The sequence below is a fragment of the Typopeltis vanoorti genome, chromosome 15 (assembly GCF_054136105.1).
Source record: "Typopeltis vanoorti isolate ZY-2024b chromosome 15, IOZ_Tvanoo_1.0, whole genome shotgun sequence".
NCBI lineage: Eukaryota > Metazoa > Arthropoda > Arachnida > Uropygi > Thelyphonidae > Typopeltis > Typopeltis vanoorti.
The window spans coordinates 86116930-86132103 of NC_143563.1; the positions used below are offsets into that span (position 1 = coordinate 86116930).

A 15174-nucleotide genomic window follows, 5' to 3' on the forward strand; every position below is an offset into this window, starting at 1 on the left:
TTAATTCAACAATTCCAGGTCAAAGATAAAGGACCACAGGTCCAAACAATCCACTACGCCAGAACAGTTAGTAGTTACCATGGTATATTTTTCTTCAAGATGTGTGCCGCGTTGTACAAGAAACAGCATATCACAGGTGGCTTTCCTGCTAAAGCTATTGGGAATAATTTTTGTCCAACCGAACTTCCACCTCTTTTCGACTTGGATGATTCAATTTCAGTATTACCTACAGAAAAAGAAACTCTTGGCTTCTTACTTTTCTTCTAATTCTTGCATAAACAATCTTGATAAATGTCCTCCTATCATACCACACACTCATTGTTTCCTTTGATTCTCTGCCAGAAAGAGATATGACAAGAATCTTTTCCAAATTGGATACCAGAAAAACGTCTCCTGGTCTTGATGCCATTCTTCCTCGAATTGTTGAAGATCTGTCTTCCGAGTTGACTCCTGTTCTGTGTCACCTATTTAATTATCTCCTATTCCAGTAGTATCTATCCCAGAGCTTGAAAATTAGCTCATATAATTAGCCATACTCAACTCATTCCTAAGGGAGAAAAATCTTTGCTATCTAATTACAGTCGATTTCATACTCAGTTCTTTGTAAAGAAAACTCATTTTCTGCTACCTTGAATCCTCTCGACTAATAAACGATCTCCAGCATGGATTTTGCCACTGTAAATCAACAGGGAATCCTCTTGCTTATATTACCAACCTTGGACAAATGCCATAGAAAAGTTTGGGGAATCTCTCAATGATTGTTCTTAATATCTCAAACATAATGCTCTGTTCTCACCTCCGCTATATATCAATGACTTTCTCCAGTTGGCTGTAAATCCAATACATGGTTAAGCTGGTGACTGTACACTGCACTTCATTTCATAAGTCTTGATCTATATGTGTTTCTGATAATCTTGTCAATTTTGATGACAATAAAACTCAATCCTGAATTATTTCTAGCAAAAAAAGTACCCCTTTCTCTTAGTCACTTTGACGAGATCAAAATCTCATTTAGGTGTTGTATAAAAGACCTAAACTCGATGATACAGACGGCTTAGTTATTTGGCCATTCAAAAAGAAAGTGAAATGGAACAGACAAAACGTTTAAAAATGCTCGACCATTATTAGGCTATAAAAGCGCCCCACTTGCTTTTTTTCCTCAAGTCAGGTCTCTGAGATTTCCGAATCAATCTCTCTACAAACCAAGACTTCTTTACACACTCCTATATCTTAGAAATGACATCTTGAATTATAAATAGATTTCAAAAATTCTAAAACACAGTCATTGTCATCTTCAAGAAGTTTGTCCTTGGATTCTATCAAAATATGAACAGCATTTCTGCAACATCGGGAGAATGTTCACTAAACAACTTGAATCTCAAGAATGATCTGCAAGGTTTTTCCTTCACGCAAAACAGGCAAACCAGCAAGAAGAACATTGGCAATTTACAGTCATAGCTTACGATACAGATGGCATTAACCGTTCTATCATAAGCAGTATGAGAATGCTGAGTTATTTTGCCGTGATAGTCCATTAAGTCCTACGCGAAAGAGAATTATTATTATGATTACAGGGTGTCCCAAAATTCACGCAAGAAGTAATTTTGATAGAAAACACAGGTTTTTAATTAAAAATTGTAATTTCTTATTGATTCATAAAGTATACAGTATAAGGGTTATGCATGGAATAGCATATCGGATAAATGGCCTCCACGGCTTTTCTGACACATACGCACTCTTTTGTCGAAATTTTCCATGACCGTTTTGCATAAATGTGGCTGAATTTCGTTGATACAGCGCTCAATTTCCTCCTTCAAGGGGTGGGTGGTCTTGGGTTTGTTGACATAAACCTTAGACTTCAAAAAAAGAAAAAAAGTCCAACGGCGTTAAGTCACGTGATCTGGGCGGCCAATTCTGATCACCAAAACCGAAATTACACGACCAGGAAATGACTCATGCAGTAATTGAATTGTTTCTCGGGCTGTATGGCATGTGGTACCGTCTTGTTGAAACCACATGTCGTCCACATCCATATCTTGCAATTTAGGCAAAAAAAAACTGGATTATCATGTCACAATAGCGAGCACTATTAACTGTTATTGCCTTACCAGCAGCATTTTCGAAGAAGAATGGACCGATGATGCCTCCAGCCCAAAATCCGCACCAAACAGTGACACGTTGTGGATGCATTTGTTTCTCAACAATCACTCGTGGATTTTCTGAACCCCAAATGCGACAATTTTGTCGATTAACGAAGCCATCAAGATGAAAATGAGCCTCATCGCTGAAGATGATTTTGTTCGAAAAATAAGCATCCACTTGTTGTTGTTCCATAATCCATTCAACGAACTCTCTTCGCTGTGTGTAGTCATTTTTAATAACCCTGAACTGTCAGCTGTCACGCTGTCTTTTTTTTTCTCGTTGGCAACACATTACCGCACAAATGGCGCTAAATTTAAATCTTGCGTGAATTTTGGGACACCCTGTATTATTACGGGCGACTCCAGGGAGTCCTTAGACTCATCGAGGGAGGCCCTAAACATCATGCCCACACAACTATACGACATTCTCACACTACTGTACCTTGCCTTGAACTCGCTCACCGTGATAGCACCCACAACAGACTCTGGCAACTTATTCCATTTATTTACCACTCTAAAAGTAAAGAACCCAGCTCTAACACCCTTGCTAACCACACTCTTTCCCAGCTTCCATAGGTGGCCCCTAGTTCTCCCACCACCAGTCCTGATATCTCAAAAATATCCTCTGAATTAATCCTATAGAAACCTTTTAGCAATTTGTATGTCTCAATCATATCTCCCCTTTTCCGCCTATCAACTAATTTCTGCAACCCACAAATCTTCAACCTGTTCTCATAAGGTTCATTCCATAGACCTGCTATCATCTTGGTCACTATCATCAGAATGAATGATCATTCCTTGCCAATATATGTACACTGCTTGCAAAGAAGTCAACTGACACCTTCACGGGCAAGATGCATCCTGCCCTGTAACGAGTCACGTGTTTGTAGCATAACAGTTATAAACTGGAGGAATATGATGTTCCCAAATCAGTGCAACTGGGTCCGGCTGAAAGAGCTGTGAGAAGGGAACTGACGGAGTTTGAAAGAAGCATTGTGATATGATGTCATATTGCAGGCCTATCTCTTCGGAAAATTGACAAATTGTGCAATTCCAAGTCAACAATCAATGATACCACACTAAGATGGAAGCATAAGGAGTCAATTGCAAGTACTACCCGAAGTAGATGACCCACCACACTCACCAACCTAACCGTAGGGTGCTAAAAAAAATAATAAAATAATAATAATAATAATAATAATAATAATAATAATATATAAAACCGCCATTTCGTCGCCGACAAGTTGAATCCGGAGTTCTGGGTATTGATTGGAACCAAAAACATTCAGAACCGAGGCTCGCAAAAAATGGGTTTCCATGTAGGGACGCAATATGCAAGCCTACAGTGGTGCAAAGAGTGTGTGTGCTGCGAAACGTGGAAGCTTGAAAAGCTGTTATGGAGCAACATATAACTGTAAAATGACAATAACTACAGTGAGTAGGCTCTAAATTCAATTACTGAAATGTTGAATGACGTCTATTTACAAGAATGCTATTTTGAAACACGTTTTTATGACTGCCTTCTATTATTCAAATGTTTAGTTCAATTTTAAAATAACCATTTATTATAAAAACGACACTGGAATTGTTTCATTTATGAACTGCTTAGAATAATGTGAACAAGTTTACATTTTTTGCATATTAAACAGTCGCACATTATTGTAAATTTAATAAAGAATCGCAATAATCTAAATAAGTTCACAGTACAATAAGTTAAACAACTGCAATTATAAATTTAGTTTAATTAAATTGTTAATTACTATCATTAATATTTGAATACTTGAAAATGACAATACACCAATTAATCACTGACGGGAATTAAGTTACGGCCGGACAAAAAATAAAAAAATTACAGTAAACCTGCGGATGTTCAATTTACTTCAGTTGGATTGCTCATTTTATTAAATTCATGTTTTCTTCGGTTTATCTACATTCTTTCATTTATCAAGTTAAAGTGATAAACTGGTACACCGAATTTTGGTATTTTACTGATATTTGAATAGAAGTATATACGCACTTGAAGGGAGCAGCCAAATGCGTCTCCCCACAAAAACACACACACACACTGCTATAATTGCTTCACAGCTATTAAAATATGGTCTCTTGACAGAGCTTGCTTATCTGTAGGCAATATGCGTAAACTGAACCTAAGTATCTGTTACTGATAAGTTACCTGTCATATCCATTTTCTATTGTTTTCATTAAGCAATACTCTGACAGGTACTAGAAAACAGGAAGCGATGATTAAATAATGCCCTTTAATCTCGACTGTCTGTTTTACTGTTGATGTATAGATTTCCTTTAGACTTGCGTATCCCATCTATTCAGCTTTCGCCAGCTATATTCTATTAAATTTTGTCACTCGATTTTCATAATGTTTTTCTTCTGTTAAAGGTGGATTCATATATTCATATTTGAATATTCATATTCAAAGTCCTATTGAACCTCCCCCCGTTTTCTGTAAGGGATGCCACCTACATTTCCAGTGTCCACCTGAGTTACACCCATCTAAAGCACTACATAAATGGCATAACCTCCGAGGTCAATGACACCGGTACTTCCTATTCGTGGATCGATGACAAGCTCAGCTAAAGTAAAAGTATTAATTACACATAGGTACAGTGGTTACCTAGAGTTAAAGCCATTTCAGTTTTTTTTTTTAATCCGAAAAGTCTTGAAAAGATAATTTAAGAATAATTATATAACATTGTGTCTTTAGTCAAATACTACGAGATACATTCAGTTCATGAAAGCAGCAATTAAAACAGTAAAATGAAATGAAACGATGAAGGTAAAAACTTTTCAAGTGGGAAATCTGACTTGGAAAAATTCGTATATTAATTTTATTTACTTACGTATAGCTTAAAGTAAGCTATTTCATGCTACAAAATATTACTGCGCATCAAATCCTGTAAGTCACACAAAATGTAATTGCTCTTACAGGCGCATTATTTTCTCAACAAGAAAGGATGTTCAAAATGGTTGATAACAGCAAAAAGGTATACAAGTTATATTATATATTAAATTTACTGAGGAATTTTTATTTCCTAGTTCAGTTGTAAACATTTAATATCTTCAAATGGTTATTCAGAATAAAACAAAAGACAAAGGCGATTACAGTGTATGAGTTGCGAACCTGCTTGCTTGCAAAAAATTCAGCTGAAACCAACTGAGCTTCAGCTACAAATGTTGCTAGTGTGTGTAACCGAAGGATTCGAAAGCTGGTTTTTCTTCTCCGAGAGAATACGAGTCGCTCTATCTGAATGAGCGATGGAGGATTCTGGCACCTCTTAACCCCTTCCCATGGTTATTTTTTTACACCACTCCCACACACACGGGATACTGTAAGGCCTATAGCAAATAAATGCAGTGTGTAGGACTAGTCTAGTGGGTCCATTCCTGATAAAGACGTTCAATTAGGAAAGTGATTAATCCTAATTTGCCTACTGACTTTCACAAATTTCTTTAAAAAATGGTGATTAATTGAAAAAATATGTAAGTATTATAATTTTCTTATGAAATGTACAGTATTCATGTATTAAGTGTATAAAAACACAGTCTGATGGTTGAAAAAAATAAGAACTGGTATGGTAATGATGTCGGCTATTTCATAAGTTACCAAACAAAGGATTCGACTCCTTCGGACACCCACGAAAAAAAAAACAGAAGTATTAAAAGATAATTTAGAAATCGTTGCATAAATAATTATGTGTTAATAGTTAAGATCATGGTATTTCTGCTTTATATCATATTAACATTTCATTTTAATTTAAAAATCCTCTTAAGCCAGCTAGCTCCCTTCCTCTCTCTTGAAGACAAAATTCAGTGTGCCACCTGACTGATGGTGGACTTGTTTAAAAAAGACCTTAGCATTCAGACAACGGAAGTTGTGATACAGTAGTATTGTCGCAGACGAAGACATCTAGTAAATTGTTTGAGTAACAAAGATTCTGGATTTGTGAATAAGTCAATATATAATCTTAAAAATGTATATTGGTCACTCGAAATTAAGTAAAAAAAAGTGCTGACGAACAAACATTTCATACTGATAATCACATGAAAATACAATAGTTTCTAACGCGTGCTAGCGCAGTAGGCATTAGTAGTATAGTATAGCATAGCACGATCACAGAAGCGAGAGCCGTCGTTGGCAGGCTGCCAAGAGGAGTCAGTTGATGTTGGAGGGGAGAAAGAAATAAGGCGATGTACGAATTCGTCACCAACACACGAAATCACGTGCTTTATACGTAAAATTTTCTGACTGTTATACAAGCAAAACAGTTACCACATTAAAAACTACAATGATCATAAAAGAGAAGTAATTTTCCGACGTGTAATAATAAACAACTCATCCCATCATACGGATTGATTACCCTATAATCGGAGTGGATTCTCCTTTTGACATGAGCAGAAGTGTCGAAGGGTCTCGCATCTGTGGGCGTACTATAGTGGGGTCACTATGAACCAAATAGGGGTAGTGTAAATGGTGGGGATGTGACGCAGGAAACGTAACGTGTTTGGGCGAACACTAAGAACCAGATCAAGATAACATAAGGATTCCTGCCGTGATTGGTCGGACACTTTAAACCAAATAGGGATAGGGTAAATAGGGGGAAGTGACATCAATGCCATGGGTGTGTGTTATCAGATGTAGATAAGTGATTTAATTTGTTAGGTTTAAATAAGTGACGTCATTGAGTTGAAGTGGAAAAGGGAAATTATTGTAGTGGGGAGGTGTGACTTCCTGCGTGTCGTTTGTGGCATATTTATGCGAGTGCCTTGTTTTTCAGTGCTGGCTTATGGGTTTTAGTATGGAATTTTGGTATGATTAAAGTAAGGAATATTTGTAATTTCCGTAGGGGAACATCTGTCATTGACTTCATGTTGTGTCTTTGGTTCGCGTGTGGAATTGTGGGTAATGGTTTTAGTATGGAATTCTGGGTGATGGTTAGAGATAAGATAGAGTACGGAATGCTTCGAATTTCCCTGGGGGAAATTCGAAGTTTTGAATTTTCGAATTCGAAAAAATTCGAATGTTTCCCTGGGGGGACACATCTGTCTATGACATCACGTTGTGTGTTTTGGTTCACATATGGAATTCTGGGTGATGATTAGAGTATGGAATTTCTGAGGAGATTGAGATGGAGATAAAATAAGAATTAGAGAAAGGTCATCACGTTGTGCGTTTGGTTCGAGTGTGGAATTCTGGCATGTTGCTGTGTTTGTCATTGAAATGAGATGAGTTTTTTTGTTTGCGTGTGCATTATGGGTAATGATTAGAGATTGGAATACTGGGATGATATTTGGTCAAGTGTTGGGTGTTTGGCTCGATTATGGAACTATGGGAAAATATTTGTCCGTATACCAGTAGACATTTTCTAAAATAATTAGTTACTGGATATCACCTGTGTCCTACTCACCCCCCCCCAAAAAAAAACACATTTTTTTTCTTTCATGTTTACATTTTATAAAATAATTAAGTAGATAACAGTGGTGTTCCTCTCACCCCCATCACACACACACAGTTTTTTCATGTTCGCATTTTCTAACATAATTACTGTAATCTCAGTTTTACTGCTTTTTTTCTTTCATATTTTTCTTGTCAATAAGTTATAATTAGATATTTTCTAAAATAATTAAATAAAGGCTCTCAGTGGTGTTCCCCCCCCCCTCAAACACACATTTTTTTCTTTCATGTTCACATTTTCTAAAACTAATTAAATGTTACCTTTATTAGAAATTCTAAGCAGAATAAATATTCTTAAATATGGAGAACACATCAACAACACCTTAATTGTTCATTTAAGTTTACAAATACACATTTATTTGACTGAAATATTATTTACAAGTATATTCACAATGAAAAATTAAAACATGTAATTACTTAGAAATATTTCACAAGATTTGTCTCTCTTGCCATTTTCCTGAAGAAAGAAAAATTCCAAATTGTTTTGGGTTCGCTAATTTTTTTTTACTTTACGGGATACACAAAACAGTACAACACACACACAAGATGATCTGCGACCTGAAAGAACAAATTGCAGTAAATAAACTGAAAACGCACTCGATTATTGTTCCTTATAGGTTTCTGTCCAATGTCACATCATTCAGTTCAAGTAAAAAGGGGACGATATTTGTCATGGGTATGTGTGACTTCTGAATGGGAATTCTGACAAGTGAGAGATGATTTTTTTGTTCGCGTGTGGCATTTATTGTTTTTTTTTCCAATTCCATATTTTTTAAACTCATTTATTATGTTACGTATTTTTTCCAACAAATAATTATTTATTCTTATTTCAACTGAATATTAGGTCTGGTACTATAATTTTCAACTTAATTCCTCTGTTACACCTTCAAAGATTATACTTTACTCCTGTATTTTTCTTTTGCATCAGTAAGTGTTGACTGAAACGAAATGAGAAATAAGGATTGGAAGTAAAGTAAAGTCACCGCTATCCTCTTCTGTTAATTTCACAATGTAGTGTGACAGATTGCACTACAACTTGGAAATTTGTACTTATAATTTTTTTTTTTTGCTTTCATAACTAAACAGAAATTAAGACTAAACTTAACAAGTGTCTGAAAGTAGGGTTACAATATTTCTGAAAACACTATATGACATCAATGTTTACCATTAAAAAAAATAATAAAATAAAAAAATTGTAAAGAAAAATAAAATGGTTACCTTCAAATAAATATTTATGATCACGGCAAGCAAGAAATTCACTAACTTTTAAAAGTTTTGACCTTCACACCCATATTGTTTTCATCATTTGGAATACTGCAACCCGAAAATTCGCATCACTTGATGCAGGGTTTTGATATGCTTCTATATTTTTTTTTCAATCTGATTGGTTGTTTTTCTCTATTTTACCTTAAATCTTGCAGTAGTATTTTTATAACTGAAACCTCAGCAAAGAGATTGTGTATTTCAACAACTGATTTTTCAGAAGTTGAGATATGGAATTTAAAAAAATTCTTTAACAAAGTCTCTGATTAGTTTGTGGCAAGAAATTTTACAACTGGAGGAGAGGTGGGTGAGGGAGGGGTCATTGTAGGGAAGACTGCCGTTACCCTCTCGACTACCCTGTCACCCTCCACCACCTAATGCTTTTCTTTCCTCCCAACAATTTCGGACATATGAGTGACAGAACTAGTCACTTTCTCTTACATCAAAAACGCTGTTTGAGCAAGGAATATTAGTAAATCTCGATGGTGTTTTCAAAAATAAAAAGAAGGTACTTTTTTTTTCTTTTCACACAGTTGTACATGATAACAGTTTAAAATCATGTGGCTGAGTCGAAACTTATTTCAAAACTTTACGACCCTACTGTAGAAGCAGAACAAAAAAAAAAAAAAAAAAGACAGAACTAGCAAATAATGTAATTGTGGATAGTTAATGGATAAAGTACAAAATTAATTAAATAATGACAATTTTGTTAGATGTATCCAACAGATTAGAATAGAAAAACATAAAGAAATTTTTGCGTTTGCAGACAAATCTTGTGAAATTTCTTGCCACAAACTAATCAGACTTTTTTGAAAATCCACTCAGTGAATTATTAGTCTTATTTGTTCATGCCGACCTTCAAATATTTCAAGAAACCGTGTCAACTTCTTGGAAAAAAAATTCAGCTACAGAAGTAGTTTGGAAGCACAAAGAATGAGATGTTAAATTAATAGCCAGAATTTTTAGTGAAGAAAGTTTAACATGAAAAATATAGCATAGAACCTAATGTTCAGTTGAAACAATAATAAAAAATTACTTTATTTTTGTTGGAAAAAATACTTAACATAATAAGGATAAATAATATAGAAAACCATTCGAGCCAGAGAGATAAGCTTTGCCCAATGATGTCACAATGTAAGATAAAATCACATCAACATCATATCCACCAGCATGCGAAAACATGTCCATGTGTCATCTGAGTGAATGTTACATTTTTTGAAGAAATGGGCAGGGTAAACAGAATAACAATCGAGTCAAGTGCCTTTTCGGTTACTGCAATCGTTCATACAGTGCAGCTATCGTATTGTATTGTGCTGTTTTGTGTCCGGTGAAGTAAAATAATGGGTGGGCCACAAGTGTCTTTCAAGTTTTCTTTTACAATGCAATTGTAAAATTGTAAATAATAAATAATTAAATAATAAATAAAAATTGTAAATAATACAAGTTTACTAAAGAAAAAATGTTTTGGCTTACCTGTTTTAGTTTTAAAGCAGACTTGATGGTATTTTGGTTCATTAAATAGAGAACTGCAAAAAAGAACATTTTTAAATATTAAGACATGTTAAAATTTAAAACTCATCTATTTATAGTCTTCATGGAATTGATGATTATAGATGATTAAGATGGTGAAATACATAAGCAATTTGACAATAAAGTATTTCATTTTCGTGAACAATAAGTTACATACTGAAGTCGAATACTAAGTAAGGTCATATCATTGGTAAAATGAATGCTTCGGGCGAACGGTATGGCAAGCATGAAATCATTAAAAGGACGCGACTGATTTATATGAAGGGAGTCAGAGAAAGTTATTTAGCAATATCGAAGCAAGTACATCGCTACATATCTTATGCCCCAATGTGTCACATTAGTTTTGTTTGTCATCTGTTTATTTTATGAAAAACTGCCACTTTTTTCTTTTTTTTCTTTTTTATGTGAATGTCATCGGCCACAAAAGGCTATAAACCTACTGCGCATTTAGAGGGTGTGCTATCCTACAGACCAAACTTTTTTTCGAGTCACTTCAGCCCTCCAATAAAGGGAAACGTAAATCATGCGTGTAGATGACCAATTTGTTGAGAAGTCATTTCCTTTAAATATAACCAATACCATAATAGCAGAAGAACAGCAGTAATAAAAGTGTCAGGAAAATAATCCTTTTTAAATCGCAGTTAGCTGCTTAAAAAAAAATAATAATAAATAAAAAACGTATGTGAAAAATTGTCCCAGTGAATAGTGAATGTTAATTTTCGTGGCGCACTGAAACATTGTTTATTTATTTTTTTACTTTAATGCTATTCATTGACCAGATATCTTTCATATCTTTTTAATAAAACTTCACTCCATTAAGAAATTTATGTAAAATAACTGGCTGACTCCACGACCAAGAAATCCTGTAACTTTTTCACAAACCTACCATTATTTGCATCTGAGGTCTCGTATGTACTATTATGATCAAAAATGCGCAAATTACGAATTATTCTTGGCTTTAATAACACAGCAAACAAATTTTACCAGTTCACTTTTCCTATTGAAACATTCACTCTGGATTAACCATTCAGTGGAATGCTTCGTTTTAAACACGAAACTCCTTTACTGTTCTAATGTAAACTCATAAAACAACAAACTGGGTAATAAGGAAATATATTTAAATGTGGTGGTAAATTTGTATTATGATTCACGACGATATCCAAACTTCGGTTTCTTCCTGCGTATTTGTTTTATTGAAAACTTCTACTAAAATTCTTAAGTAATGCGTGAATTTTAGGTTTTAGAGGCAGCTATTCTGCTTAGAGATCGAAAATACAGTAGAGAAAGCAGCGACAAATATTGATGGTTACTTTAACCACAGAATGACAAAATGCCGAACGGTCTAACGTAAACTATTACTGGCTAGTTACCACATTTCATCACATACTGAATTTAGGATTTGCACATGCAAAACATTAAAACATCGTACTTTTTTTTTTTTCAATTTAAAATATAATCTAAAAGAACATGTGTAGTTGGTGGATCGACCGAATGCAGAACGTTCGAAAAGTGTTCTTCTGGCCGATTTGCTTATTTTGCGGGATTAAAAAAAAAACGTTTGTGGGAAGGAAATCCCCCTCCGTATGAGACCAACTACCTCAGATGAAAAGTCCCGATAAAAGTTCGCATCCTAGGCAGAACTCGAACCCAAGTCTTTCCGACCAAATGCACTGACTGAGCTACGGAAGCTCTGTCTAGCTGGTAATGCCTTATAATATAGTATAATGAATGAATGAAAGTATGTGGTGATCTGCTCTGGATCACATCTTAATTATACAGCAATGCAATGTTTGAAACAACACTGCATTGCTGAAAGACACTTATAAGTACCTCTTCCACTTGAAACTTTAACAGATAGGAATTTTAATCGACAGCGGAAACAAATAATCATGATCTTGAAACCAAACATGATTTCCATGTCACTATGAAAAAAAAACATTCTCTACCATGCAAAATATTTATTCCAATTATAAGTATTAAATTAGTACCAAATGCATTAACTTGGCACATTTATTAATTAGTACTAGTGGCCAAGGCAATTCGTAATTTTTTTATACACATGATTTCTCTGAGAGCTTATTTTACTTTCCAGTCGAAATGTGGTCCAACAGCATAGCGTAAAAATCGAGGATATTACAGGTTAATAGCATGTTTGGGAAACCGCAAGTAAATGCTGTACATTTCCCCCTCAGATATAAACAAAGTTGAGTAAGGTAGTTATGATTAAAAACCCACCTAATTCCACATATATCATTTTTATTTATGTTTTGAAAATACCAATGCATCGTAATGCACTAATAATATTTGTTGTAGTCGTAGAACTAAGTAAATCAAATCATTATTTTTAATCGTGCGCATTTTATTTACAGAATGGTTCATATTGTCTACTCTTAGCTCAGAAATGGATGCTACATTATTTTTTCTTGTAAATTTAAAAATTTCAACCCTTAAAACCAAACTCAAAACAGCTTTTCTGTTCTGCACAAAAGTACAACTCAGTCAACATATATCCTACTCTTCCTTCATTTTTAAGTGAAGTTTGATTCCCCTCCCTCCGTTAGAATGCCAAGATGTGAAACAAATATTCAGATAAACATTTATTACAATGACATTTGTGGAATTCTCTGTCACATGTTGTCCAAATTTTGGGATCCCCCCCCCGGCTGGCCCCTCACCCATGCCACTTATTTTATCTATTAATAATAACCATAAGGTAGAGTTAGGCTCTATTTGAATACCTCCTAGTACTGTAACCGTGTACATGCAGAAATAATGACAATGCTGAGTTAACAGCATTCATTCTTTAGCAACCCTTTCATTCCATGGCTATTATATTTTACATATATTACTGCATATTATAAGAAATACGAGAACGTAATTTTTTATGTAACTTTTATATATCTGTAATCCCGAGACAGCTAAGAGAGTAATATATAATATTTTAATAGGAGTACAACAAAGCTTGTATCTTAGGCAATTTGAATGACTTTATGGAAAATAATCCGGTCTTAAGACATGTATCTCCCATTTTAAACGCTTTGGAATACAAACGTAGGTGACTAAATTTAACATTACATTTATTTCAGTTCAGACAAAAATAAATAAATAACACGAGCGTTATTCTTGTAAGCAAGAATAATCACTCATTTGTTACTTACAATACATTCCAAACACTACTGCTTTTTTTTATATCCATTGTATAATTTTTAAAAGAATATTTTAACTACTTCAAAGATGGTTTAATATATGCTGAAATCCATTTAAACAGCACGCATAGTTAACTGTTAAGTAAAACCAATCGCGTGTTAGTCAGCTGGTTCATCTTCAACCGCTATTGATTTTTACGGGGCCGTTCACCTTCCAGAAAATCCAAGTGTTACTTCTTATTCAACGCCAAAAGATATATTCAAATTTGTATGATATGTCAAGAAAGCACTTCAAGAAAGTATGATGTGTAAATAAAGAGCAAATTAACATCCAATACACCCTTTTTCCAAAAGAGTGGATCATTCTTAAGTATGAAAATGTGAAATGACTGATAAGATTGTTCTGTATTACAAAAATAGAAAATAGAATTAGTTGCTAAATTCAAACTTATCATTATTAGTTTCAAAGATAGCGTATTTGTCAATCTTCCCTAAATTATTTACGACATGGAAAAATCTCAATGACCTTTGCATTATACTGTTTTTTGTTAATGGGGAAGACAAGCAGAACGCAAAAATATGTGGAAGTAAATTAAAAAATCATATATAAATTATATATCTTCATTAATCTACCAGCAATTTATTATTATTACAAATGCCTTCTTAAATCAAATACGCGTCCAAAATATTTGGCTCTAGTTCAATGAACATTAAAATGGCGGAAAATAAATGGACAGCATAGATTAATATTAATAGCAATCATAATAATGCATATACGTTTAGTTTCACTGCATATTTTAATGCTAGTATTACGAGAATATTTTTAATATACTACAAATATCTTTATAAATATTTAGATACTTCGCTATAAACTATGAAGCTTATTATTTGTGAATATATTTAACTATACACACATCTGTTCGTATTATGAGGACATCGGTTATTAGCACCGATGTATATATAAATTTGTGATTAACACGAAGGCATCTTTCATCTAAATATGGTGTGAAACTTCTTTTTATCTGAAACCAATGTTTAACTTTAATGCTTCTTTTTTGTAATAAAACATAACTGCTAATATTAAGTTAATAGTAATAATGAATGAATAAATACATACATGTATTTCTCTCAAAATTATTTTCTACTACTATAGCACTTAAAACGAAAATATAAGGAGGTACTATACCTGGTATACAAACATAGTAGCAGACGAGAAACCAACATAATAAATCGTTCTTTTGAAAAGCGCGATAGTGGGCGCTACGTTCACGCATATGCAAATCTATTGGTGAACAAACACAGACTCATACATAAAATATTTGGTTAGACCGAATGCTATTTACAAAACGTTACTTTTCTGTCATGAAATTGGAACAACCAGTAACAATATCAAAGAATAATATTAACCCAACATATTTAAAGAATATAGAGCGTAAAAGACATAAAATAATATAAAATGTAACAGAAGCGAACCCGCTGCAGAAATTTGTTCAAGCTATTTAATTCCTTAAGTATTTTTTTTTGCCACACTGTATACTTACTTACCCACTAAGCAAAAAATAAAAAAATAAAATAAAAAAATAAAAAAAATAAAAAATCTATTTAAGCTTAGAATAATTGTAATTAA

The 15174-nt window shown here is 33.8% G+C and overlaps 1 long non-coding RNA gene across 1 annotated transcript in view; it reads right to left on the reverse strand.

The window, feature by feature from the left end:
- The window catches only part of LOC150098952 (uncharacterized), a 225713-nt gene extending 210985 nt beyond the window's left edge, over positions 1–14728 (reverse strand). Inside the window, exons 1-2 of the long non-coding RNA XR_016549524.1 lie at positions 14665–14728; positions 10345–10397 (exon numbers count right to left, since the gene is read on the reverse strand). This is a non-coding gene — a long non-coding RNA (uncharacterized LOC150098952). The remainder of the gene's footprint in view (positions 1–10344; positions 10398–14664) is intronic.
- Positions 14729–15174: the final 446 nt, after the last annotated feature.